We start from the raw sequence: 24,410 nt of genomic DNA on the forward strand, positions 1-24,410 counted from the left end.
ACAGGGACCAAGCAATGCCTAGGAATCAAACAGACCTGGGAATCAAATGGGGTCTGCCAACACCATCAGGTTCTTGCTGTTTTAAGGCCCAAGAGTTCATCTTCGTGTGAAAGTACTCTTCCAGGAGCCAAGAGACATTCACGTCATGACTTGGTTGGGTATTGCATTCATTTGCTGGGACTGCCACGACAAAGAACCACAAAATGGGTGCCTTAAACAACAGAAATATATCATCTCATAGTTCTGGAAGCTAGAAGTCTGAGATCAAGGTGTCTGCAGAGTTGGTTCCATCTGAGGGCTGTGAGGAGGAATCTGTTCCATATCCCTCGCCTAGCTTCTGGTGGTTCCTTGGTTTGTAGACGCATCACCCTGATCTCTGCCTTCATCTTCACATGGTGTTCTCTCTGTGTGTGTGTCTGTTTCCAAATCTCCTCTTTTTATAAGGACTCCAGTTATACTGGTTTATGGCTCACGCTGGTGACCTCGTTTTAACCTGATTATTTCTGTAAAGACCCTATCCCCAAATAAGGTTACATTCCAAGGTATTGGAGGTGAGGAATTCAACATATGGATCTCTGGAAGACACAATTCAACGCATAAAGGTATCCTTAAAAAAAAAGATACATTTGTTATCAAGGCTTTAAAAGAAAAGTAGACACTCCCTAAGTGAATTGATTTATTTATAAAACGCATGGTACTGAAACCAGGTACCTGAGGGTTACTGTAGATACTCAATTAGCAATTTGCTGTTTTCGTGTTTAACTTCAGGGGCAACTCAGGGGTCTCGAGGATTTGTGAGCTTGTTTTCCAGAAGATTTGTGAGCTTGCTTTGCAGAAGAGAGAGATTGCCTTCAGGGAGGTTGTGATCACTGGATAGACGGATGGCCGGCCCTCAGCAGACGCTGAAGCCCAGAAGTCAGATTGCCTACAGGCTTACCAGGAGTGACCCCTTTGTTTCTCTGAAGCTCCTCCTGCCAAGCCCCTTAGCTCTATAAAATCTCCTGTTTTCTGCCCTTGTTAAGGTGAATTTGAGCGAACTCGTGCTCCCATCTTCTCATCTTGGCCAATTCTAATAAAACTTTCTCCATCTCCAAGCACTGATGTCTCAGTGCTTGGCTTACTGTGCATCAGTCAGACACACAAGCTTGAGATAAAGAGGTTCAGTATTAGTATCATGTTGGTTTGTAAGGACAAAGAAAATAGCACCATTAATATAAAAGACCCGGAAGAAACCCAATAGTTCACAATGAGGAATGCTTTTCCAGATTAAATTAAAAAATGGTTCTTTTCTAACTTCTAGGATTGTGCATGGAGACTGGTGTAGAGAAGGGTGGTTGTGAGAAGATGCCTTATAAATTAGCCTTATACAAACTTTCCACCTATTGAGCCTTTCTGCACACCTAGCATTCAATCCTCCCAACAGTTCTCTGAGGTAGATATTATTATCCTCATTTACAAATGACAAAACTAAGCATCACTTCGAGGTTCACTACCCTATTCCAGGTTACATTTGGTAAGCAGTGGGGCTGAGATTTGAATTCAGACTTCTCTGACCACGAATCATCATATGTATCACCCAAAGTAATTTTATGAGAATCCTAGTTGAAGACCAAAGGTTCACATTCGCATTGGGTCCAAAAGATGCTGCCCAGCACGCTGTCCCAAGAGGAAATAAGGCTCTTGAGGGAACAATTGTGGATGCCCTACAGTGCCCAACATGTTTGCTCATACAATAGATGCTCAATAAACAAAACCTTTGTGACATCATCATAGAGCTGTAAGCCCTCTGATAACAGATTCTTTTCTTATCATAAGAAATAGCATTTTCCCCAATGAACAGGGAGATCCAAGTATAGGCTTTATAAATATTTTCTCCATGAGCTTTTCTGTACCCAATTCTGCCTGCTACAAATGCCTACTTGTCCCCTGAAGAGGACTGTCTCACGAAGATGCAGCTGTAGGAGTTCAGTGATGCGGTCCTCCACTCCATCCTCCATCCATTCTATTCCTCTGCATCATTCAGTTTGTTAGGAAACTGCTTTCACTTGAAGGTCTTCATTGAGACAATAGACAGATAGGCACCCAAAGACACTACCCAAGAAAGTGGACTCTTTGCCCTTAAAAGTTCTAATTTTCACTACCTCCATGGGTGGAATAAATCATTTTGTCAGTCTTCTTGGGCAGTTCTGGAGGTTAGATAGAAGCTAAAAGTGTATAGCTTAATAGAAACATTTGTAACCCTGGCATGGTAAACACACACAACTTAAAAGGCCAACTCCAATAAAATGCTGAGGAGCAAGACAGCCTAGGTTGTGTTTCCCCAGATTCCCATCTGGTACAAACACCAGGAGCTAGTGGAGTTATTTCAAAAGAAACAGCCCTGTTTCCTGAGTGATCTGTGCTCAGAGGATTAGAAACTCAGCTCGTGTTATCTAGAGGGGAAAGAGTCTATAGTGCGGGAGATCTGAGTCAGACGTGGAATTACAGAGCACAGCGCTGAGGCCAAACATTTCTCTAGATTTGTACCATTTCCTCCTCTTTTTGTCTTTAGATGTCATCTCCTTACATCCCCTTTTTCATCAGCTCCATTTTTGCTGAGTATTCCCTTGTTTTATTTCCAGTGAAACCCAAGAGACTCGGTGCCCTGAAAAATTCCGAAATTGGCAGTTTTGATTTTTCTTAAAGGGATAAAAACGGCGTCGATCAACAATCCGCCCCCGACCCCCACCCCCGCACCGGGACACACACATCCTCATCTTCTTGGAAGCTGATACAGTATCCTAAAGGGTTGTGGAAGGGGTTGAGAGATCAAGAAGCCCAGGCTTTGCAGAAACACCTGTCAAATTGGGGTTAGCAGCTGTCGTGGGGTCTGCCCTGTACAAGTAGTTCCCACACGATGTGAGACTCCACTGACCTGGAAGTGGAAAAAGTGAGGGGTTCTAAGGCGACACAAACGTCAGGGCAGAACTTTCGAGCAGGCTGAGTCCCAGTTCATCCTGGGCTAATGTGCCTGAGAGCCCAGCCCTGGGAAGTGGTCAGATTGAAAACATGGAGAGCAGTTTGACCAATGAAAAATGATTATCATGATCAAATTAATACCTTGAACACGACTTTAAGTGAGCCGTGCTAACTTGGGTCGGTCTCTGGACATTGGGATGGCCTGAGGTTCTCACACGCACTCCCCACACTTGGAGGTTTTCCTTGAGATGACCAGGACCGTCGAGGAGGGGAAGGGAACGGACTAGAGCCTGAATCTTTCGCTTCTTGCTGCGAGGAGGAGAGAGCCCAGCCTGCGGGATTCTACGAGATAGGGTAGAGCCCAAGTGGGTCCCTAGCGAGGCGAGGCGCGCGGGAAGGAAATCTAAGAGTTTAATTAACTACACACCCCCTCCCCCACGCACACACCAAAGGAAAAGAAACCCAAAGGGGCAACCCCAAAACTGTTTGATCAGAGGAAATTGGGTTTGTCTTCTTCCCCCTTCACCCTTCCTGTCTTTCAATCCATCAGGATTGTTGGTTTAAAAAAATTTTTTTAAAAGGCATAAAATCGGGGGCGGGGCAGAGGAGACGACCGAGCTGCACTTGAGAGCCTGGGCTGCGCCTGAGTGAACTTCGTCTAGCAGGTAACCCGCCCTCCGCTCAGCCCCGCCGGCCGCGCGCCCAGCCCTGCTGCCCAGCTCGCCGGCCGCACGCCCGCGCGGCCGGAGCCCGGCACCGACCTCGCCTCTCGGGGCCGAGCCGGGTGGGCGCGCGCCCAGCGGCCTGGCTCCCGCGGCGGCGTCCGCGCTCCGCGTTTTCGCTCGCGCCCGGCCCCGGCGGCCGAGGGCGGGGTGCTCGGCGGCGCCGCGGCGCGGGGCTCGGAGTCGGTGCGCACTCCGCCTGCAGCCCGCAGCGAGCGCCGCCTCCCGCGGCCCGCCGCCCGACAGCGCGCCCCGGACATGCCAGCCGCGCGCCGCCTGCGCTGACTTCCCCGAGGGCCGCCGCGGCAGGCACGGCGACTGTCCGGGCTCTCGATGGTGCGCGTGCTGCCCGCCCTCACCCAGCCCTGACGCCGCGGACCGCAGCTCTGCAGACCCGGCGCGGCGCCGAGGACCGTCCAGCGGAGGTCTCTGTCCCTGGCGCGAGTGAGTGGCAGCCCAGCTCCGAGCGGGGTCTGCAGAGGGGCTGCGGGCGCGGCGGAGACGGGGGGAGGGGGGCGCCAGCGCCGCAGGGGAAGGGCCAGGCACTTCGGTGTCACTGCGGGGGGTCTGTGACACCCAGACGGGGTCGGTGTCGCAGAAAACAAGGGAGAAGGGCATAATCGGTTTGCTGGGCTGTGTAGACAGTGGAAGCAGATACTGGCTGCAGCACCAGGAGGGCTTCGCAAAGGCTACCCGCATGGCTCCTGTTTGCTGCATCACAACCAACTCTTCCCTTGATTCCCTCCTGCGTGGAAACCGGTTCCGTGGCCCCAGAGTTGGGGCGATGCGGGGCGCAGGGAGGCGAGGGTGCGTTGGTGTGTGTCCGCCGCTTAGGATCGCCTGTCACCTACTGGCGTCCGGAGGGAGGGTGCTGATTCTCTCCTAACGCCCTGGGGAGAGGGCCGATTGCTTTTTGGCAGGGGTGCATCACCCCCTGTCCCCCGACCTCCACCCCAGCAATGGTATTTTCCGATTGTAGCACGTATATGGGAAAGAATGGGAGCGTCTTCCTCCTTTTAGGCAGAAAAAGTTGAAGAAACTGGGGGCATGTTAATAATTAGCAGGACCGGGACTCAGGATGCAGCAGAAAGCTGTTAAATTTTCATTGCCCTCTAAGAAAAACAAACGGCATCGCCAGTGACTGTTGGCAGTGCCGTGTTATTTTTGGGACTTGGGGAAAATTGTCCACAGATTGTCTCCGGGCGGCTGAAGGAGGAGGTGGGGATGAGGGAGGACGGCTGGCAATGCACTGAGTTCCAGCTTGCCTAAGGAGGATTCAGAATCACAAGCCAAACACGTTTGGTTGCTGATTTTGAAGAGTATGGGAGGCAGAACTGCGGCCATGAACAAGGTGAAGAACACGCCATGGGAACCTGCCTAGAGGGAAAGAACATGTAACGATCTGGCCTATCTGGAACAGTTCAGATGCATTTATAAAAGGCATGCATATATAAGTGGCTTTTAGGATGCATTTTGTGAAGGACAGATTATACTTAATGAAATTGTATCTGTGCATGCCGTATAGTTTTGTCTACCTCCTAATTTTAATCAGTACTTCGGAAGGCTGTGTCTGCAGTTGATGTTACATAATTGGTGTGGTCACCATCAGATATTTTTAATGTGCTTTTGGAGTGAAGGGAACTTCTATCCATCCCTTCAGACAGGCCCAAGGTGTAGACGGGTGCGAGTTGCTGAATGTTTGCCCTGGTCTGGCTCCAGATGTGTGAGCTCAGCTGTTGCCTGTCACTTAGGTGACAACTGGCCTTTTCCCACTAAGCCTTTGCTGTCTCCATTCTCCTCAGTAAAGTGTCAATGTTCAGCCGCCTTCTATTATCAGGAGCGGACTCCAGCCCCTTGGGAGGCGGCAGCCTTGTTTGACCATCCCCAACAATATGTCTGTTTTCAGACTCCAGGAAGGGGAAAAGAAAAATCCCATGACAGCAAGATAGATACATTTTGAATTGAGCACCAACTTAATCCAAAGATTCTGCTTTAATCAAGACAGCTCTGGAAGGATGACGCAATATTTGTCAAGCCTTTTTCTCTAGAACAATATTTACTCCCACCAGGGGATTTAAAACTTAAACAGCAGCCATTTATCTTGCTGTCTGGTGGGGCCCAGTTTAGTTTGCCTCCAATGTGGTCCTAGCCTAGGTGGCTGGGCTTGGCCTGGGATGGGAATCTGTCATTGTAACCCAGCTGGAGCTGGAAGAAAGCAAAATACAGCACCTGCTGGTACCAGAGGGTTTCTAAATGCCATCAACTGGCCAGTCAGGAAACACGGAAGGAGATATTTTACAAGCTCTTCCAGAAATGTTTATACAAAGGATTTAAAGGTTAACAATGCATGTGCTCTACATATTAAAATGAAAAGGTGCTAGAAATAAATGGACGTTATCCACAGTCCAGAGTTAGCGCACTTGCTGGAACTCAAAAATCTCTGTTTTAATAAGTCAGGGCTAACAGTAGTGACTCATTCTTTTGAATAAGCAAGGAAGGGAGGGAGGGAGGAAGGAAAGAAGGAAGGTAGGAAGGAATGGAGGGAGAGGGGGGAGGGGGAAGGGAGGTGGGGAGGGAGGAAGGAAGGAAGGTAGGAAGGAATGGAGGGAGGGGGGGAGGGGGAAGGGAGGGGGGAGGGAGGAAGGAAGGAGAGAGGAAAAACTGGATGGTACGTAGAGGTAGCCATATTGATGTGAGCCCATGGGTTTAGTAAATTTATTTTTCCTTCCTTAATTTGGTACTAATTGGTGATTTATCACTGAGTGAGCCTGTTGGTTCATAGGTTTTTTTAAAGAAAAGTGATATATTTTACTAAAGTGACAGATTCAATCAGTTCTGCCAGCAATGCTAATGAAACTTAAAAAGTTGCTCATGTTTTTATAATCAAGGTCCATGGAACCACCATTTGTCTTTATAATAAAGGGGGTTGTAGTGGGTCAGTGTGGTCACCCAAATGAAATCTATCAGCTGGGGAGAAGAAAAAAATGCTTATAGGGTTAATAGATAAACTATTAAGTTTAGAGTCAGATGTGGGTAAAAATCTGGTTGTTCCTAATATCCTCTCCTGTGATAACTCTGAAAAGATACAAGAAAAACAGGTTAAATTTTGAAGTTTCTTTAATTAAGGATTTTTAAAATTAAGCTGAAATCTAAGTTTTAAAAAGTAATGCTGTAAGATAATTTCTCTAAAACATTTTATAGTTACTTGAAAATAAAATACAGAGTTGAGTATTATGAGTGATTGTTCATAATACTCATGAAATGGAATAAGAATTTTAAAAATTATTTTCCAGTAATTAAGTAACTGTTTTAGTGGCATATATCTATAGTTTGGGTTGTCCAGTATTATGGAAAACAATTTTCAGAAAATATTATCACTATTCTAGTTACTACAGTTAATTTCCTGGTTAAAGTAGTTTATAAAGAGTAAATTTTTCCTTTTAAAGAAGGAAAGTAATTTAAAAAGTCAGAGTGATTCTCATCTGTGCATGGAAATGTTAAGGATGCCACTTGACCAGGATAGACTCCTTGCCCTTGGAAAAAATAGCTCTTTTTTCCCTCCATTTTATGTGAAATAATATCAGTTGTTTAACTCTTATTAGTGTGAGAATATTCAATTTGCTTAAATCCAGATGTAATTATTCCACAATAAAGAGGAGTTAGGAATGTGAATGAGTTGTGTTTCTTGGTTGGTTGGTTGGGTGGTTGATTGGTTGGTTGGTGTTTTAAAGGACCATTACTGCTTTTTTTTCGAGTCACAGGATAAAGCATTACCGTATTATGCACTCATATCTTTAGAAGGTCGGTGTGAGCAAACGAGTTGGGAGAGGAAAATACAACAATCCAGGTGCCAAGTCCAGCATCAGTGCAGTTCCTCGAAACCTCAGGCAGCCTATGGAGCCAGCACTCCAGAACAGAGTGCCAGGGACCCAGATGGCATTGGGGAACTGCGAGAGCCCCCTGCTTCTGGACTTCTCCATCCCTGGACACACACAAGTCTAGCACCTTAGCTCCCCTGGTAACCAGTAACCACACCTTCTTGTTTATGGCCATGCTGAACTGAAGTCACAGAGGTTTAACTACACGTGTGTTGGTGAAGGAACATTTTGGAACAGTGGGAAAGGCCTGGCCAGAAATTGCACGGGGTTTCCACCTAAACCTTTGTTTCCTTCATTCTCCTCTCTCCTGAAGGAGGGATGGTGGGAAGAGACGTGCTTTACAAGTTGGAGTGCGCTGATGTCATGACACTTCTGGCACAGAGATACGACAGAATAATCAGATCCCTTTCCTATGTGCCAGAATGACAATTTTTCCAAGAACCATTCCTGAGCCAATGGTCCACTGGCACTGACTATTTCCAGTTACTAGGGGGGATCAAACCTCTCAAAGAGAGTGTAATAATTCTTCCTGCGTCTCTGTTTTGTGTGCTTGTTTAGACTAAACTCTAAATGCATTTTGGTCACTTTTGAAGGGACCTCTCTAAGAACAAGAATGATTGTCCATACAGCTGAACTGATTAGACCTTTCCAGGTTCATTTCCCTATAAAGAGAGATTTTAAATTTAAAATAAAAATAAAAATGTCACCAAGGCAGAAGCCAATGTAAACATTTTAAAACTTAGAACTGTATACTAGCAAGGAGCCATCATTACCTTTACTTAACATTTTTCCCCCCTGTTGGTAAATTGAGTCCTAGGTGAGCCTAAAAAACAACTGACCAATTAAACTGGAGTTGCATTTTTCTCACCAGTAGATTTGGGGTAAACTCTTGGGAGAGACGCCTTTCATTTCTAGTGGATTTCACTTCAGGGGGAAAAAAAAAAAGTCGAGGCTCTGTTATTTCAGTTGTTCTAATACTGAAGTCATGTACTTCTTTCTAAGAGTTTTGTCCGGATTGGTGATTTATAGCACCCACCAGCTTTTGCTTTGTGTATGCTGCTCTCTGTTGGGTCTCTGGAAGGAAAGATTTGTCAATACTCCAGTGAAAATATTGCAGTCAGATGCAGACCCATGAGTAGACTTCTCTGAGCAGCCCGCTCTCACTCAGCTGCCCTTCTTTTCTCTGAGGCGCAGATCCCACAGCTCGCAATTATGGTCTTTGACTTTGGTAACAATTCTGTTTGAAATGTTTCCAATTACACACAATATTGGCGGCGTGTAGCAGCTGCATGCCAAAAAGCATTGCGAAGTATGTTCCAAGAATCAGGCTGTGATTGCTTTTAATTTAAATAAAGGCTATTTGGTTTCCTGTGAAGTTTTTATAACCACCTCCCCCCCACCATGTTTGTTGCCTTTTTAAAAAAAGTGGGATAGAAAGTAGCCACCACTTCATGTGATACAATATTGGCCCTGGTTTTCTAGGATGGCCTTTTGCTTCCTGCAAGCATAACAAACTGTTCAATAAAGGAAATTTTAAAGAAACATTGTATAGCTGCTTGGATTTCCCCAAAGAAGAAAAGGGGAAAAGGTTATCTGATAGTATATTGTAAGTTGCAAATGTTTTCAAGTCCCCCCCCCCCTCTTTTTTTAGGGATCTATCGTTATAATTATCTTTTTAGGTCACTGAGATTATTTGGTGCATGATCTTTCCTTCAAATTCTTCTGTTTTTCTTTTTGCGAGCCATTTACATGTATTAAAAACACATTAAAAGGGTAGAAAGGGGTCAATAAGAATATTCTTATATGGGGGGGTGGGGGGGGCGGGGCGGGGAGGGTTGGGGAGGAGACACCAGCAAATAATTTCACCATTCTACAGCAACCAACACTCCAGATCTGCCCCCTCTGTGGGCTTGAAATCTCTGAACACTGAAACCTTTTAAAACAGTAGTGGTTTAAATCTTTTAATAGCTACCAGATATTCTTGACTTATTAAATCTGAAAATAAGAAAATATAGACTCTCAGGACTTGGAGTGAAGGGATTGGTTACAGGGCTTGGGGGTTCTGTTTCCAGGATAGTTTGTAGGCTCATTTGAAACATAACACCTAGGGCTAGAGGGTATCCAATAGCTGAGGTGCTAAGATGGTCCTCATTAAGGTGTTTTCACATAGGCTCTTTCAATCCTGGCAAAAACATCCTGTAGAATATAGTGCTTCTTTGGGTTGAACAGGAGTTGACTTGCATAAATGCCAACATCTCTTCTGGCATTTTTGGAAATCTTCCATCATGTAATAAATAGTGCTGTATAATCCAAATTTGTAAATGCCGTGTTTCATGTAGCCCCTGTAGAGACAGCTGAAATTAACCCAGGCTGCTAAGGATCGTTGAGTTCCTGGAGGTTAGGTTACTCCCTTAATCCAAAGTACCACCACTAATGAACCAGAGTAGAGGCCTTTGATCAAATCTAGGAGGAGGTGTGAGGTTGGCCTTAAGTATAGCAGTGTACTGTGAAGTACCCATCAACCGATGCTTGGACTTTTTGTTTATCCTTGGAAACTGTCTTTCAATTAAGCAAACCTTCTTAGAGGAAATTTGCTCAGCTCATGGTAAAATGAGGTTTATGTTGCTTTACCAGCTGAGCACACCAGCCTGCCTGCCAGACAATCGCCCCACCCAGGCCCATTGCTATAGTGACAAAATCCACAGTAACTATGGTTGAAATAGAAAGTCTATTAAAACACTTTTCTATATTGGCCAGCTCCTCTGCCTTAGTTAAAATGCTGTCTTCTGAATACACACACACACACACACACACACGTACACACCCCACTCTTTCAGTCTAACAACAGTAACCTGATTTAAACCATGTTATAGTTTCACCAAAGGCATTTGTGTTTCCTTTTTGCTTTTATCCCACTGATAAGCAAATAATATGGTAAACTTCTCAAGAAACTCATAACTTGTTAACTGTAGTTGATATTTCCAACTCTGTTATTTACATGCTTGAATAATCTAAGGATCTGAAAAAGAGCTAGATAGTTTTGCATTTTGTTTTGCTTTAAAATGTCTCTTCCAAACAATTTAGGGAACTGTTAGATGTTAATGTAAGAAGACTACTTAGTGCTCTAGTGTTGAAATACTTGTTATAATGTGTGTCAAAAAGAGCCGGCATTTTAAATTCTTCTGTGACTGGGTAATTAATAAGTGTGTTCAGCGCTTGAAGTGTATGCATGTTACATAACTTTTAGAAAGAGATAAAGTTAGGTCTGAAGTGCATTAGGGAATCACAGATGTTTCTTGTAAGAAGATACATATGCTTCATAGGAATTTTGAACTCCTTTCTGATGCTTAGCTTTGTTCATTGCAAGGATCATATGAATAATTTCATTGAGTTGCCTTAGCTCTTATTTACACAAGCCTTGAGAAAGGAGCCGAAGTGATAAATAACTTGCCCCTCTCACCTAGTTCTGTAATGTTTTAGCCTTTTATGTTTTTGTGAATGCGAAGGGAGGGAATAAAATATACAGAGAAGATGTTTGTGTTTAACTTAATCATATAAGTTCCCTTTGTGGGCCTTCTATAAGCTTAAACAGCTTGGCAGGCTAATAGCCAAGAACACGTCCTCAAGTACTGCCAAACGTGTTAAAAGCAGACCAGGCTTTCTTCATATTGAGGTATTGGGAATATATTCTTTTTTTAACCTTCTGAGTTTTAAGGAATAAACCAGAAAAATCACTCTCTTCTCCCCCTCCTTACCCACAGAAACCAAAATTATTATTTATTGCAGTGCTGAAATGAGAAACTGATAGGAATAATGATATTTGTGTGGGAGTGTTTTAAACTAGCTTGACTTGGCTGCTTAAGCAGGAAGCAACCAGGTTCCTGATGGGTCTTTTTGTTATTTACATGTTTATGTGGCCTATAGACACTGGCTTTTTTACTTTGGTTTCATAGCTTTGGGCCAAATACTTGTCCATTTATCCTGTTTCTTCTTGAGCAGAGATTCAAGAATAGACAGTGGTGATATGGTCTAATAGTGCAGAAAAAGATCGTTTTTCTACAGTCTTTTTCTCAAAATTAGAAAACTTGGCCTATGATATAGCTGTGTGATTTCAGGTCAGCCTCTCAGCCTCTCTGGGCCTCAGTTTCCTCATATTTAAATGAGAGAATTAGGCTGGATCAGCGCATATTAACCAAAGATTTGAATTGTAAACACCTATGAGGCTTTTTCAAAATACAAATACACAGAGATTTTAAGGCAGTAGGTTTTGGGTGGGGTCTTACACATTTGAAAAAGCTTTTAGGTAATTCAATGCACAGCTGTGGTTAAAAGCCACTGAATGAGATGATCTCTAAGGTTTCCTTCCAGTTCTAAAATTTTATGTTTCTAATCCTAGTAGGCTGGATGCTTTTCTTTCCTTCTTTTCTTCCTCCGTCCTTCCCTCCCTTCTTTCTTTCCTTTCTCTCTTGTTCATTATTTATTTGTTTATTCATTCATTCTTAATGGCTACATTCATTTCTAATGTTGCTGTCAAAATATCGTAGATGTGGTTTTAACTCGGTTCCAAGAAAATCTGTGTGCTGCTCCTGTGAGTAGATGGTAATTAACTGAGGGAAGAGCCGTGTTTGTTCATCATCGCACACCCAGTGCCTAAAACGGTGCCTGGTACACAGTAGGCTCTTGAAAAATACGGAGAGCCCAAGAAGTCATGAAACTTCTTGAAAATGTAATAGTATGTTTTCCAGTAATATTTTCAATATGCTTTTTGTCAACCTTTCAGACACCTTTCCAAATTTAAAACAATGGGTACTAATTCTCCATCTGAAAAACAACATAATAAATACATTATTTTCCTTATGTTTCCAGACTTTTGGGATACTCCATAGTGTATTGATTATTTCTTTCCAGGTACTTCACCTGGAAAGGTATCTGGAGGTCCACAAAAAAAAGATATTGAGCATATTATTTGAAAATGTAATTTATATACTGTTAAAGAACAGTTTATCCTATGAAAACGTAGCTTTTCTTGTTTTCTTACCTTTTCATTCCTGTATGTGTTGAATGAATGAATGTCCAGTTTTCTGTGGTCATCCTAACATATCACCTTAAGAAATATAACCCAATCATATCACCATAAAGGTTTCAAAGCTTATCTGACAAATTTACGACTTTATTACAATTTTTCTTATTTTTAAATATGAAAGTAAAAAATTTTAAATAGATCTTTTTTAATACAAATTTCTTAATAAAGTATGTGTGTGTGTGAGTAAGCCCTTTGTCCTTTTCAACAACAGAAATGCTGATTCCCATTTTTTTTGGATTAGTGAAACAATCTTTAAACTAGCTAGTTATAATTATTTTTTATAGCCAGCAATTATTTTCAGCCTTTTACAGTCGTGATTCCATATTATATCTTTCATAACATATAAAGTGCTTTAAAACTGTCCATATCCATACTATACAGGGATCCATATCCACCATGTATATATAATTTTTGTTCTAGATGAGATAAATCAGTCTCAATAAAGTATAATAAGCACACTCAGTTTTTCTCATAATAACTATGATGTATCTGAAAGTTTTATTATCAAACATTGGAAAATTCTTGGTTGCCTAGTTTGGTAGAAATTGATTAAAAGAGTTTATTGCCCATTTTGTTTCTTTGCTTTTTCTTCTTCAGTCTTTGAAAATTTATTTCCTATCATTATCCATTATTACCATTACTGTAGAATATAGACTAAATAAAGAGAACTTAAACCAGTCAATATGACTATTGGCTGTGTCTACATAGTATAAGCAAGAGGAGACATTTGATACTTACCTAGGTTACTGGATTTTTTTGTTGTCGTATTTTGCCATTCTTGTGGGGAGGCGGGTGTTGTTGTTTTGTGGTGTTTTTCTTTTTAATTAAAAGAAGAACTTTAAAAACTCATGATTCTGAAACCTGGATAATTGTCCAGCTTTCTTTGAACTTTTTCACTGTATAGGCATGGCCAGTAGCAAAATCAGATAGCTTCAGCTCATTTTTTCCTACTGTATGTTCACTGCCAAATCAAATAATCAGGGCCTCAGAGTGGAAATTTCTACCTGAATTATCTACTTGGGTTGTTTGCACAATGTAACTGGAAAACTCTCTCTCTTAGGCATTATGTGAAGAGATACTGTGAGGCATTTTAGTCAGGAAAAAGATTAAGCTGTAGCTAAACAGGGTTTAAGGATCATTGGAGATCTATTGAGAGCTGGTGCAAAGTATTGTATAAAGCCTTGTCATTTGTAGGTTTCACTTTCCTGAAGTTTTCGGCTAAGCTCCTTGTTTGTGCTAGGCTTCAAGCTAATAGAAAAGGACACGTGTGGGTTTTTCCACGTGGGATCATGGCTCACTCCATCCTTTCAGGTGTCTGCTCAAAAGTCATCTGATATCAGGGAGGCCTTGCCTGATCTCCCTATATAAAAGAGCAGCACCATTGCCTTCCCCCAGCTACCACCTAGCACTCGAGAAACCCCTGAACCTGCTTCCCTGTTCTCCATTGCACTTGTCACTATTCGCCAGGTATTTACTTATTATAGCTGTCTGTTCCATGAAGACATCTCTATGCTGTCTTGTCTACTGCTTTATTCCCAATCTTACAGTCGTGCCTGGCACATAGTAGCTGCTTAATAAATATCTGCAAAATGAATGACTGCAAGAATATAGGGAGCTAGCTATGCCTCGAATTGGAACGTCCCCTCCCCAATCTAATAATATGTGGCACTGAGCAAGTGAGAGAGTTTTAAGCTTCTATTCTCATTCTTATAATAGGACTATAAAGTTAAAGGGCCACCCTCGTTTTACAAGGCAGGCATTTGTGGACCATTTTAATATTATATATAAAACAAAGACAAATAGACACCAGTATTCTGTTTTTACCTGAGTGAAAATTTCTAGAACAGAGATTTTTGGGGTTTTGTTTTATGGGGTTTTTTGCAGCTAGAATGGAGTTTCTGAACTGTTTTCCCCCTTATCTGAATAAAGCCAGAGAAATCTGTACAGTATGAGGAGAGAAATTGATCAAATACCTCTCCTCCCTTCTCTCCGATGAAATGTAATCATGTAGCAAACAGAGGCCATATTAATAGACTTAAGATTGAACATTTGCAACAAGGAAGCTCTGTGACTTCCAGCTTCATAATGCACCCATGCTACTCTGTAACCTTTGAAAAAAAGAGAGGCAGTATCTTCAGACAGACTTGTGGTATTGCCTTATATGTTAAAACAAGGATGACTGACTGTCTTTCACTCCAGAAATCCTCTTACTTAAATTCCAGAGGTGAAAAGCTAATCCTCTAAGTGATTTCAGCCAGCTTGCTAGGAAACCTTGTTGGCTTGAAATTATTATTTTAATGTCTCAGGTTCCAGGGCTAAATTGGCAGTGAGTCAGCTTTCCTATTAAGGAGCTGAGCCAACTTATTTGTCTAGAAATTATCATGTTTTAACTCAAGAGGTCTTGACTAATAATAAGGCTAATACCTTTGAAGGACACAAAGCACTTTCACATTCATCTCATTTACCTTCCCTGCATCTTCGTGTGGAGGGCTGACCAAGGTTAGCCCGAATTTACTGATGAGGAGGCTGCCTGTTAGTTCAAGATGCAGCTTTGGTTCGGCAGTTCCTAAATAAATTTATGTTTGCAGTTCAGTGTTTAGAAAGAAAAAACAAAAGAAAGAGAGGGAAAATAAACAAGCATTTGTAGCTTATTTAAAATTGTTTGATAATGTTTTATTATTTCATAAATATTGCTGTGTATGTTTGTTCTATATTAAATGCTTTTAGATAATTATAGTCTCTCCTACTACTAATTTGCATGTGATCTTGGATAAGTCACCTAATTTTCTGGACTTCTTACTCACTCTGTGCCTCAGTTTCCTCAATTATAAAGTGAGGCGCCTGATGAATTTTTAGGCTGAAAATTTCCTAAATCTAAGATACTGGATTTGGAGGCTGTTACTTCAGGGGTACAGATAATAAATTGGAGCTGATATTATTATTATTATTATTATTATTTTATTTTTTGTGAGGAAGATTAGCCCTGAACTAACATCCGTTGCCAATCCTCCTCTTTTTTGCCGAGGAAGATTGGCCCTGGGCTAACATCCGTGCCCATTTTCTTCTACTTGATATGGGATGCCGCCACAGCATGGCTTGATAAGCAGTGCGTTGTTCCACACCCGGGATCCGAACCTGCGAACCCCAGGCCACTGAAGCAGAGCGTGAGCACTTAACCACTACGTCACCGGGCTGGCCCTATATTATTTTATTATTAATTATCATCATTACCTGAGTCCTTGACTAGAATTATTTAACAATCTACTCAAAATTATTCATATTTGCCAGGTGCAACTTTAAAAAATGGTCTCTTTATTCATGATTCAGTGTGGCCAATTCAAAATTCAACTATAGCTATGTTTTAAAGACCTAAGAAAATATACATTTCCCCTTACCAAAAGTCTGGTTTAATAGGTCACATTATAATTTAATATGACGAGCTAAAAAAAAATACAGTAACATTAAGAGTAAATTACTAATCTGATGTAGTTATAACAATGGCATACTTATATTCATAATAAAAATTACAAATGTGAGTACTGTCTTTATGCATAGGAAATGTGGAAAATTTATAAGGTGGAACTCAAAGTATTGTGTTCACTTATTTATGTAATCACATAGTGATTATAACTTTGTTTAAAATGTGTATGTCCATTGACCAAATTGGAATTAATTTGGGGAGGTTTAGAGAGGGTTTGCTGGAAAATAAAAATAGCCCAACATCCATTTTAGTTGCATTCCTATTATTTTTTAAAACCATGATAATATTCTTATCTCCCCCACTCCCCAAATAAAAGCTGGTCTAAATGTGCAGCATGTGGTGAAACTCTTTCTGTATTAACCATAAATACTATGTGTTGGCCTATGTCACCACACCTACAGACCTGGTTGTTCCATTTTTGTAGCACTGTCATTAATTAAATTACTAACTTTTAAGCAAATTCTCAGGTCCTTGGATCTTATTCACATTCTAATTAGGCCGAGCCTGAAATTACAAATGGCCCACAGGGAAGTATTATACCGTCTGTATTATATCTAAGAAGATGGAGTTTGTGAACTGTTCAGATGAACACAGCCATGAGCCATGGCGCCTCTCCCGGCAGATTCAGAAATGACTATGAAGTGCTGTTCCAATAGGAAAGACTATATAAATGTGACATTAATAATCACCAGTTGGAATCTGGGTCACTTCAGCCATGACTCAAAGATCAAACGCTATCGGATGCTAATGAGTATGTGAAAGTACTGCAGGAAAGCATTCCATCTCTTAATGACACCTTTGTGGGCCTCCTCAGCAGACTGTGAGAGGGTAGAATAGAAATAAAGTTGCATATGCTCCTCAGTCTAGAGGCCAGCCCTCCAGGTTACAGTTGGCACGCTTTTGCAGAGATGTTTTACGAACAGTTCACAGTGGTTTCTGTTGTTCCAACTCCTTGGATATACAGAACCTTTCATCTTCTGCCTCTTTTCCTGACCATTTATTCACTTCAAAGTAATGGCAGCTCTTTTGCATATTCTCTGCCACCATTTCTCTTCTCTGAAAAGTAAGAAGAAATTGCACTTACAAATGCATTACCATTTAATGTTAAACTTTCCCATTTTTATTTCAGTTTAGGAGCATCATTTTCATTTAATACACATTTATTGAGCCCCTGTGGTTTGCCAGGTACTGTGTTAGGCTCTGGGAATACAAATGTTAAATAAGAGTGGTTCCTGTCTTTAAATAGCTCTCCGTTTTGTAGGGAAGGAACGCATTTAAGCCCTTACTTGCAAAAGATTGTGGTAGAGGCAGGAATAGAGAAATGTACTAGGTAGAGTAGTGGCACAAAAGCAAAGGCGGAAGTCATTTGTTCTATGTGGATGGTTAAGGAAGGCTTCTGAGAGGAGGAGATGGTTGAGCTGGGTATTAACAACTGAATAGGAGTTGGCCAAGCCATTAGAATTGGAGAATGATTCATTCTAGGTAGAAAGAAAAGTATGTGCAAGGGCAAGAAACATGAGACAAGCATGCTACTCAGTGAATTGCAAGTATTTATATTTGGGTCTAAGATTAATTGTGCTCTTGGTTATGGACTTATTGCCACCTTTATAAAACCTCAGTTTCAATCAGAAGTAAGATATGAATTTTGACAACTGCGATCCTCTCTGTCTTTTCTGTGGTTAACTTAAGCTTCTGAATAAGAGCTCTCTATTCTCCTTAAATGTTGCATTTACCTGGCCAGCCTGTCAGGCATTTATCCTTGTGTCTTTTCATTGTTATGTTGGCACAATCTAAACTTATTTACTCTTCGGTTTCACTGCCAGGTTTCCATTTCAGCCTCAAGTGTTTAGACAACATTATATAATGAGTGTTATACTTTTATGACATTTGCTTAAGGACTGTAAGAGCTTTCCATGAAAGCTAATGGTCGGAAAAAAAGAAGCCTGATTGTCACCAAGTGGCCTCCAGATGTGTTTTATTGTGTTGGTATCTCTGTTTTGTTTTCATAAAAAAATTTTTTTAAGCTTGAAAAACCTTACCAAGCAGAAGTAGCAGACGATAGACTCATAGGAGATGAACTGTTTTCTTCATTTCCTGATGATTTCTTGAACTCCCCTTTTAAAAACTATGATTCAGCTGAAAAAAATCCATAACAATATAATTTAAAGTACTGTACTTTTAAAAGCAAATCGTGTATGTTTGTTTTTCAAAGATAAACTCACTTCTTATGTTGGAAGTTTCTGCTGTGTTTCAATAGGTGGGGATATTAAAATTGTGATTTAACATCTTTTGGAATTGCTGCCATCTAATTGTTCAGTGAGCAGTCAGTATGTTTTCAGGCAGTCTGGCATGTGATAAATATTTTGTAGCATATGCGGCTGAACATGCCAATTTCAAAGGGCTTTAATTAATTTTCACAACAACCAGATGCACTCCACTTTATTATTGGGAAGTCCACAGACTGTGGAGTTCAGAGTCTTGCCTGGGTTTGTCTAGCAAAGTGGTTTTCAAACTTTTTGTGGATAGCTGAACACTTTTCTCAAACCCAAGGTTATGTGGAACCACAGCATATAAAGTAGGACTTTTGTTGTTGAGAGGCAGAAAAGAGGTTCATTATAGGGCTGCCAGATTATCAAAATAAATAAACACACAAGATGCTCAATTGGAATTTCATATAAACAGGGAATAATTTTTAGTATAAGTGTGTCCCAAATATTGCATGTCTCTAAAAAAATTATTGGTGGTCTATCTAAAATTTAAATTTAACTGAACATCCTGTCTCTTACCTGGCAACTCAAAGCTCCTGGCTCTAGCCCCATCTTCCCAGCACCCTTGTCTCCTCCCCAGGTGGGGGTCCTGGTTCCGAACACAGTTTGAAAAACACAGATTGAAGAAATCTATACACATGCTGAGAGAGAATTAGTAATATATTTTTCTTCTCAGTCCAAATTTAGAGAATACTATCACTTCCTTGACTATGTTAGAGAATCTCTGTGATCGTGCATCATTGCTGCACATGATCATTTTAGAGAATTATTGCCTTTGTTTTGCCTTTCTTATTTCTTAGAATAAAATACTTTAGTCTCCCAATCTTTGGGGGCGATGTGTGTTAAATCATCTATTTGTAGAAGTCAACAGTTTAACTCCTGTGAGTAAGGAGAACTGAGGCTATAGTCAGAATTACAGGTTGGCCAAAAAGAGTCTAGAAAGAGGAAAATTGATGGGATCTTGTGAGTGTGATTCAAAAGCAGCCCAGGGGAGAGGTGACGCTTGTGGGCTTATCCTTATCTTTTGGTCTAATTAGCCTGTACATGTTTTAGTGGTCCTGGCTTGAGGACAGTACCCATTAAAGTAATTCAGTTATTTTGTTCCAATATTTTAAAGTGGCCCTGGGATATTACTCTCATTTCTCAAGCTGACTCCTCCGTGGAGTATTCTTAGTTATTCGGCCATTATATTTCTCAACGTAATTGAGTGCAATCTGATTAGTGATCAGAAGCCCCTAAGTTTGTTCAGGGTGAAACGATGCTCCAATGCCCAAGGGACTCCCTGGACTAACTGATGAAAAATCTTTTTTTGAACATACAAGAAACTGAGGATGCCTCCTGGAAACCCAGGGGCTTTGCATTTGATGCCTTGCATGGGTGGCCTGCTAATTCTGTATAAGTTTTTTGTGTTTGCAAAATGTTAATAGTGGTTTATTTCATGTAGTTAGATTAGGAATAGCTATGATTTTATTCTTTGTCCCTTTTTCAGTTTTTCCAAAATTTTTGCTATGTGTGCTATTTTTAAAATAAGAAAAACAAGTATTCGTGATACATTTTAAACATTTTGTGTGTTTGTATGAGGAAGACTAGCCCTGAGCTAACATCTGTTGCCCATCCTCCTCTTGTTTGCCGAGGAAGATTGGCCCTGGGCTAACATCCATGCCCATCTTCCTCTACTTTATATGGGATGCCGCCACAGCATGGCTTGATCAGTGGTGCATAGGTCCGTGCCCGGAGTCTGAACCTGCGAACCACGGGCCACCGAAGCAGAGCGTGCAAACTTAACCACTACGCCACTAGGCCAGCCCCTTAAACATTTTTTGGAAAAAAAAAAAAAGCCCATAAGTAACATTTCTATGTTTAAATGTACCAGAGTATAGAATAAGATAATCTTGGATATAGATAATAATTTTTTTTAATTTGCAAATGCTTATATGTCTTTGAAGGTTAATTGTAATGTGAAATCTACCCAAATCGTTTACACTTAAAATTTATCTCTTATTCATTCGTTCATTCATTCAACAAATACTTATTACAGAAACGTAAGATAAATATATTCCTATATGTCACAAGAAAAGGTATGGTGGGTGGAAGGAAAAGGAATGAGAGATCCAAAGATACAACCCCTAATCTCCACCCTTCAGGGCTTTATTATGTAGTGAGGCTGGGCTGGGAAATACACTCACACAGGTCCACCCGAAATGGGAAGGAAAGATGATTGGCCTCAGATAGCAAATGAGCCTTTTTTTTTGCTGAGGAAGATTTGCCCTGAGCTAATATCTGTGCCAGTCTTCCTCTATTTTGTATGTGGGTTGCCGCCACAGCATGGCCACTGATGAGTGGTGTGGGTCCCCACCGAGGAGCTGAAAAGCGGAGCACAATGGACTTAACTACTCGGCCACAGGTCTGGGCTGCAAATGAGCTTTCTGATGCTCAGTGAGAGCAAGTGACTTTCATGGGGCTGTGCGTCACCATCAGTACCTGAAGACCCAGGTCACCCAGGTGCCTATTAGGGGCTCATACTCTTGCACCATAAACACAAGTGCAAACTCCCATCCCAGGAGCTGGATCTGAAAAGTCATCAGAATCCCTGCTTGTTTCCAAACACAGGGCCTGGGACCCAGAAGTTCCTCTGCTCCCCCTGACCAGCTTTAGATACAGGCTGGGTTTGGGCTGGATTGTTCATCTCCCCCAGGCTGGGTTCAGGGATTTTGTTTTTAATCAACTATTTAATATAAGCTACAGGGACATTTTTTTTTTCTATTAGCTTCTTTTTGAATTCTCATAGAGCAAGAAATAGCCTATAATTTTATTGTTAGAATATCCCTTCATAAAATTCCTTTTATTGGTCTTTTTTAGACTCTGAAACTCATACTGTATCTATAATATAAAGCCCAAAATATATATATTTTTCCTTTTATAATATTAACACGGGAAAAATTAAATATTAATTATGTTTACTTCCTTTCACAGTTCAGATAAGCCCATTTTACTCCACATTTCTCAGTGGCCTGATGAAGGTGGAATTTGTCAGACGATTTGAGGGGATTTGCATGATAAAGTCTAGGAAATTAAACTTATTGTATTTGATAAAACAAACTTTAGGGTCAAGGGTAAATTCAGACAAACTATTGCGTATTAAATTGAACTGAATTATTGTTGACATTAATATGTAAATGCTTGTGAAAATAATCTCCCAAATATACAAAATAGTAGCTTTAAAATAAAGCTAAATATTTTCTTCTTTATTTTAACTATAAATATGAATGTTTATATAATTTTCAAGAACTTACTGAATATGGAATTTTTTTTCTTAAGATGCGCATTTGCACTTGGAAATCCACTGAAATAAATATGAAAGAACTTTATTAAACTTTCATTTTTCTTATGAATAAATTAGGTGTTCTCTAGAAGGAGCACTATGAGTGCCATTCAGAACTGCCTAATCATAATTCTGTGAGCTGTTGAAATCAAATAAATGTCTTGGTCAGTTGAGCTGCCAGATGGAATTTTATCTAAAACCTGTACAGCTTCTTTCATACTTTAGGACTCCTGTGAATTTTATCACTAAATCACTTCATACCCCATTTAGAAGGTAGCCATGTAAGCACGGAATATGACAATTGTTTAACAGTGTGTAGTAAAACTTAAATAATTTATGACTCATGGAAGGGAACTGTATCCAATTGAAACTTCCAGGGTAATGGAGGTAGGTGGACATAACCACCCAGGTGTCTTGGAACTGTTCCAGTTTGAATTGGCTAATGAGCTCAGAAGGCTGAGGTCTCGTTTGCTAGTTTACTTGTCCATTAGCACAGTGCCACCTACCATCATGCTGGGACATTGATTTCACACTGATTCACAAAGGAATGCCTTGGGTCACACGGTGACTAGCTAGTCTATAGCAGGTGTCTCTGCGGGACTCTGGTTTCAGAAACTTCGCTGTTTGCCTGATGACATAATCTTTCAGCTATACCAGCCAGAGCAGAATTTCCAATACCACACTGCTCATCTTAAACATGAACCTTGGCAGAGCGATGTGTTTCCATTATTGATCCATCTGTTCCAGGGATTACATCACCACAAAGGAATTAATTTGTCTTGTTTTGAGGGTCATGTTTAATTGCATAGGTCAGCAAAGAATGATAAATGACTGCTTTTTACTTCAAGTCCGTGCCTCCCTTTTTCTCTAAGACTGCTGAACAGTACAATCATTTTCTTAATCGGCACAGCGGGTACCCTAAGGACGACATACAAGCTGAAAAAGGTTACTGCTATCGAAAACCTGAGTTAACCAGTCCGGAAAGTGAAATGTAGAATATCCTTAAACTAACGCTCGAAAAGGAAGCCTCTCGCATCCAACAGGAAGGGAGGCACTAGATGGCAGTCTTGCACAAACTTGAAATGACCTTTCTTCTTAAAACAAACGCATTCCCTGAAAGCAGTCACTTCTGGTCCAAATGAACTTGGATTTGAACTCTACTTTATAAACGTTGGGAACCTAAGAGCATTATGAGGTTTTAATGTCACATGACAGAATTTTGTTTTTGAAATTAAAAACGATTCCATGTATACTTTCAAGGCCCGTTGCTGAACTCATTTATTGACTGAGTTATTTTAAGGCCCATTTTAACTTTACATTTTAAAATGCTGTCAGAGCCTTTTTGGACTTGAAAAGCTAGAAAAAAATGATAGTATGTTCATAAGGTGGAAAATTACACAGCTGTTATAAAGATACAGAGGTAAAGTTGTATGAAAACATATTCAGGATAATTTAAGTGGAAAAGACATAAAATAGCAAGTTGGACGTGTCCCTCTTTGGAGAAGAAGAGTATATACACATCTGTGTTCGTTTTTGTGTGTCTGTGTTGGTCTCTGGGAGACGAAATATGGATTTTTTCTTTCTGCTTATTATTTTTCTACCAAAAACTGTATTTTTTCTGCCATACAATAGAGTTTTTTAAAGGCACACAAGAGAATAAAATTGCATTCCTGACCTAAGATGAGCCTCTTGAAAATACTACTTACTGTCATTTCATTTTTTCCATCAGGCCTATTTGTCACCCTACCTTGTGAGGTTTTTCGTGTGGTACGTTAGTATTACCTGTGGGAGTTTTGTCATTTAAAATAATGCAAAAAGTGTTCCTCATGTTCCAAAGTATGGTAAAAAGGATACTATACATATTAGCAAGTTCTATACAGATCTTGATGACGATTTTTATGTTTAATTTATTTTCTTTAGTTTTATCTCCAGGTGGGTGCTTATTGGACCAGATTCCATCCACAATGAGCATTTATTAAACACCAAAGATGTACAAATCACATATTATCGGAAATTATAAATATTGGGTTGTAAGGTTGGAGATGAAGGTTTGCAGGGGTTATAATGCGTTTCTCTTCAGTGTGTGAGTGTGTGTGTGTGTGTGTGTGTGTGTGTGTGTGTGTGTGTTTAAAGAGGAATACATATCCCTCCTAAGGGTGATAACCCTTATACTTCTTACCTTCTGTCTTAGACCTTAATGTCATTTAGGAATTAATGTTCCATTATAAGGTGGAGAAAAGTATCATTAAAAAAATAATAATTGAAGTATTTTTTTAAATTAACAGCAACGATACACCAAAAGTTTATTTCCATTTGGGAAACACCCAGAAACAATCTGGCAAGACTGAAAATTTCTATACCAGACTGTACTCTAGTAGCTTTTATAAAGAAAGCTCGCAAAGTGCAGTTCCATTCAGAAGGGGTCACGGCCTCGCCCCGTGGCTTAGCGGTTGGGTGCGCGCGCTCCGCTGCTGGCGGCCCGGGTTCCATCCCGGGCGCGCACCGACGCACCGCTTCTCCGGCCATGCTAAGCCTGCGTCCCACATACAACAGCTGGAGGGATGTGCAGCTGTGACATGCAACTATCTTCTGGGGCTTTGGGGGAAAAAATAAATAAATAAATAAATAATTTTTAAAAAGGGGGTCACTGTAGACTTTTGGGGGATATTAGAGATTATTGAAGACTCTATTCTGCCATT

General features: G+C 40.8%; 1 protein-coding gene across 1 annotated transcript in view; it reads left to right on the plus strand.

Annotated features, from left to right (window-relative positions):
- The first annotated feature begins 4,001 nt into the window (after positions 1 to 4,001).
- PRICKLE1 (prickle planar cell polarity protein 1) overlaps positions 4,002 to 24,410 on the plus strand; it is a 103,107-nt gene continuing 82,698 nt past the window's right edge. The window contains exon 1 of the mRNA XM_058558482.1: positions 4,002 to 4,124. The gene's annotated coding sequence lies outside the window, so the exon portion shown is untranslated. The remainder of the gene's footprint in view (positions 4,125 to 24,410) is intronic.

Source organism: Diceros bicornis, chromosome 17, assembly GCF_020826845.1.
Source record: "Diceros bicornis minor isolate mBicDic1 chromosome 17, mDicBic1.mat.cur, whole genome shotgun sequence".
Classification (NCBI taxonomy): domain Eukaryota; kingdom Metazoa; phylum Chordata; class Mammalia; order Perissodactyla; family Rhinocerotidae; genus Diceros; species Diceros bicornis.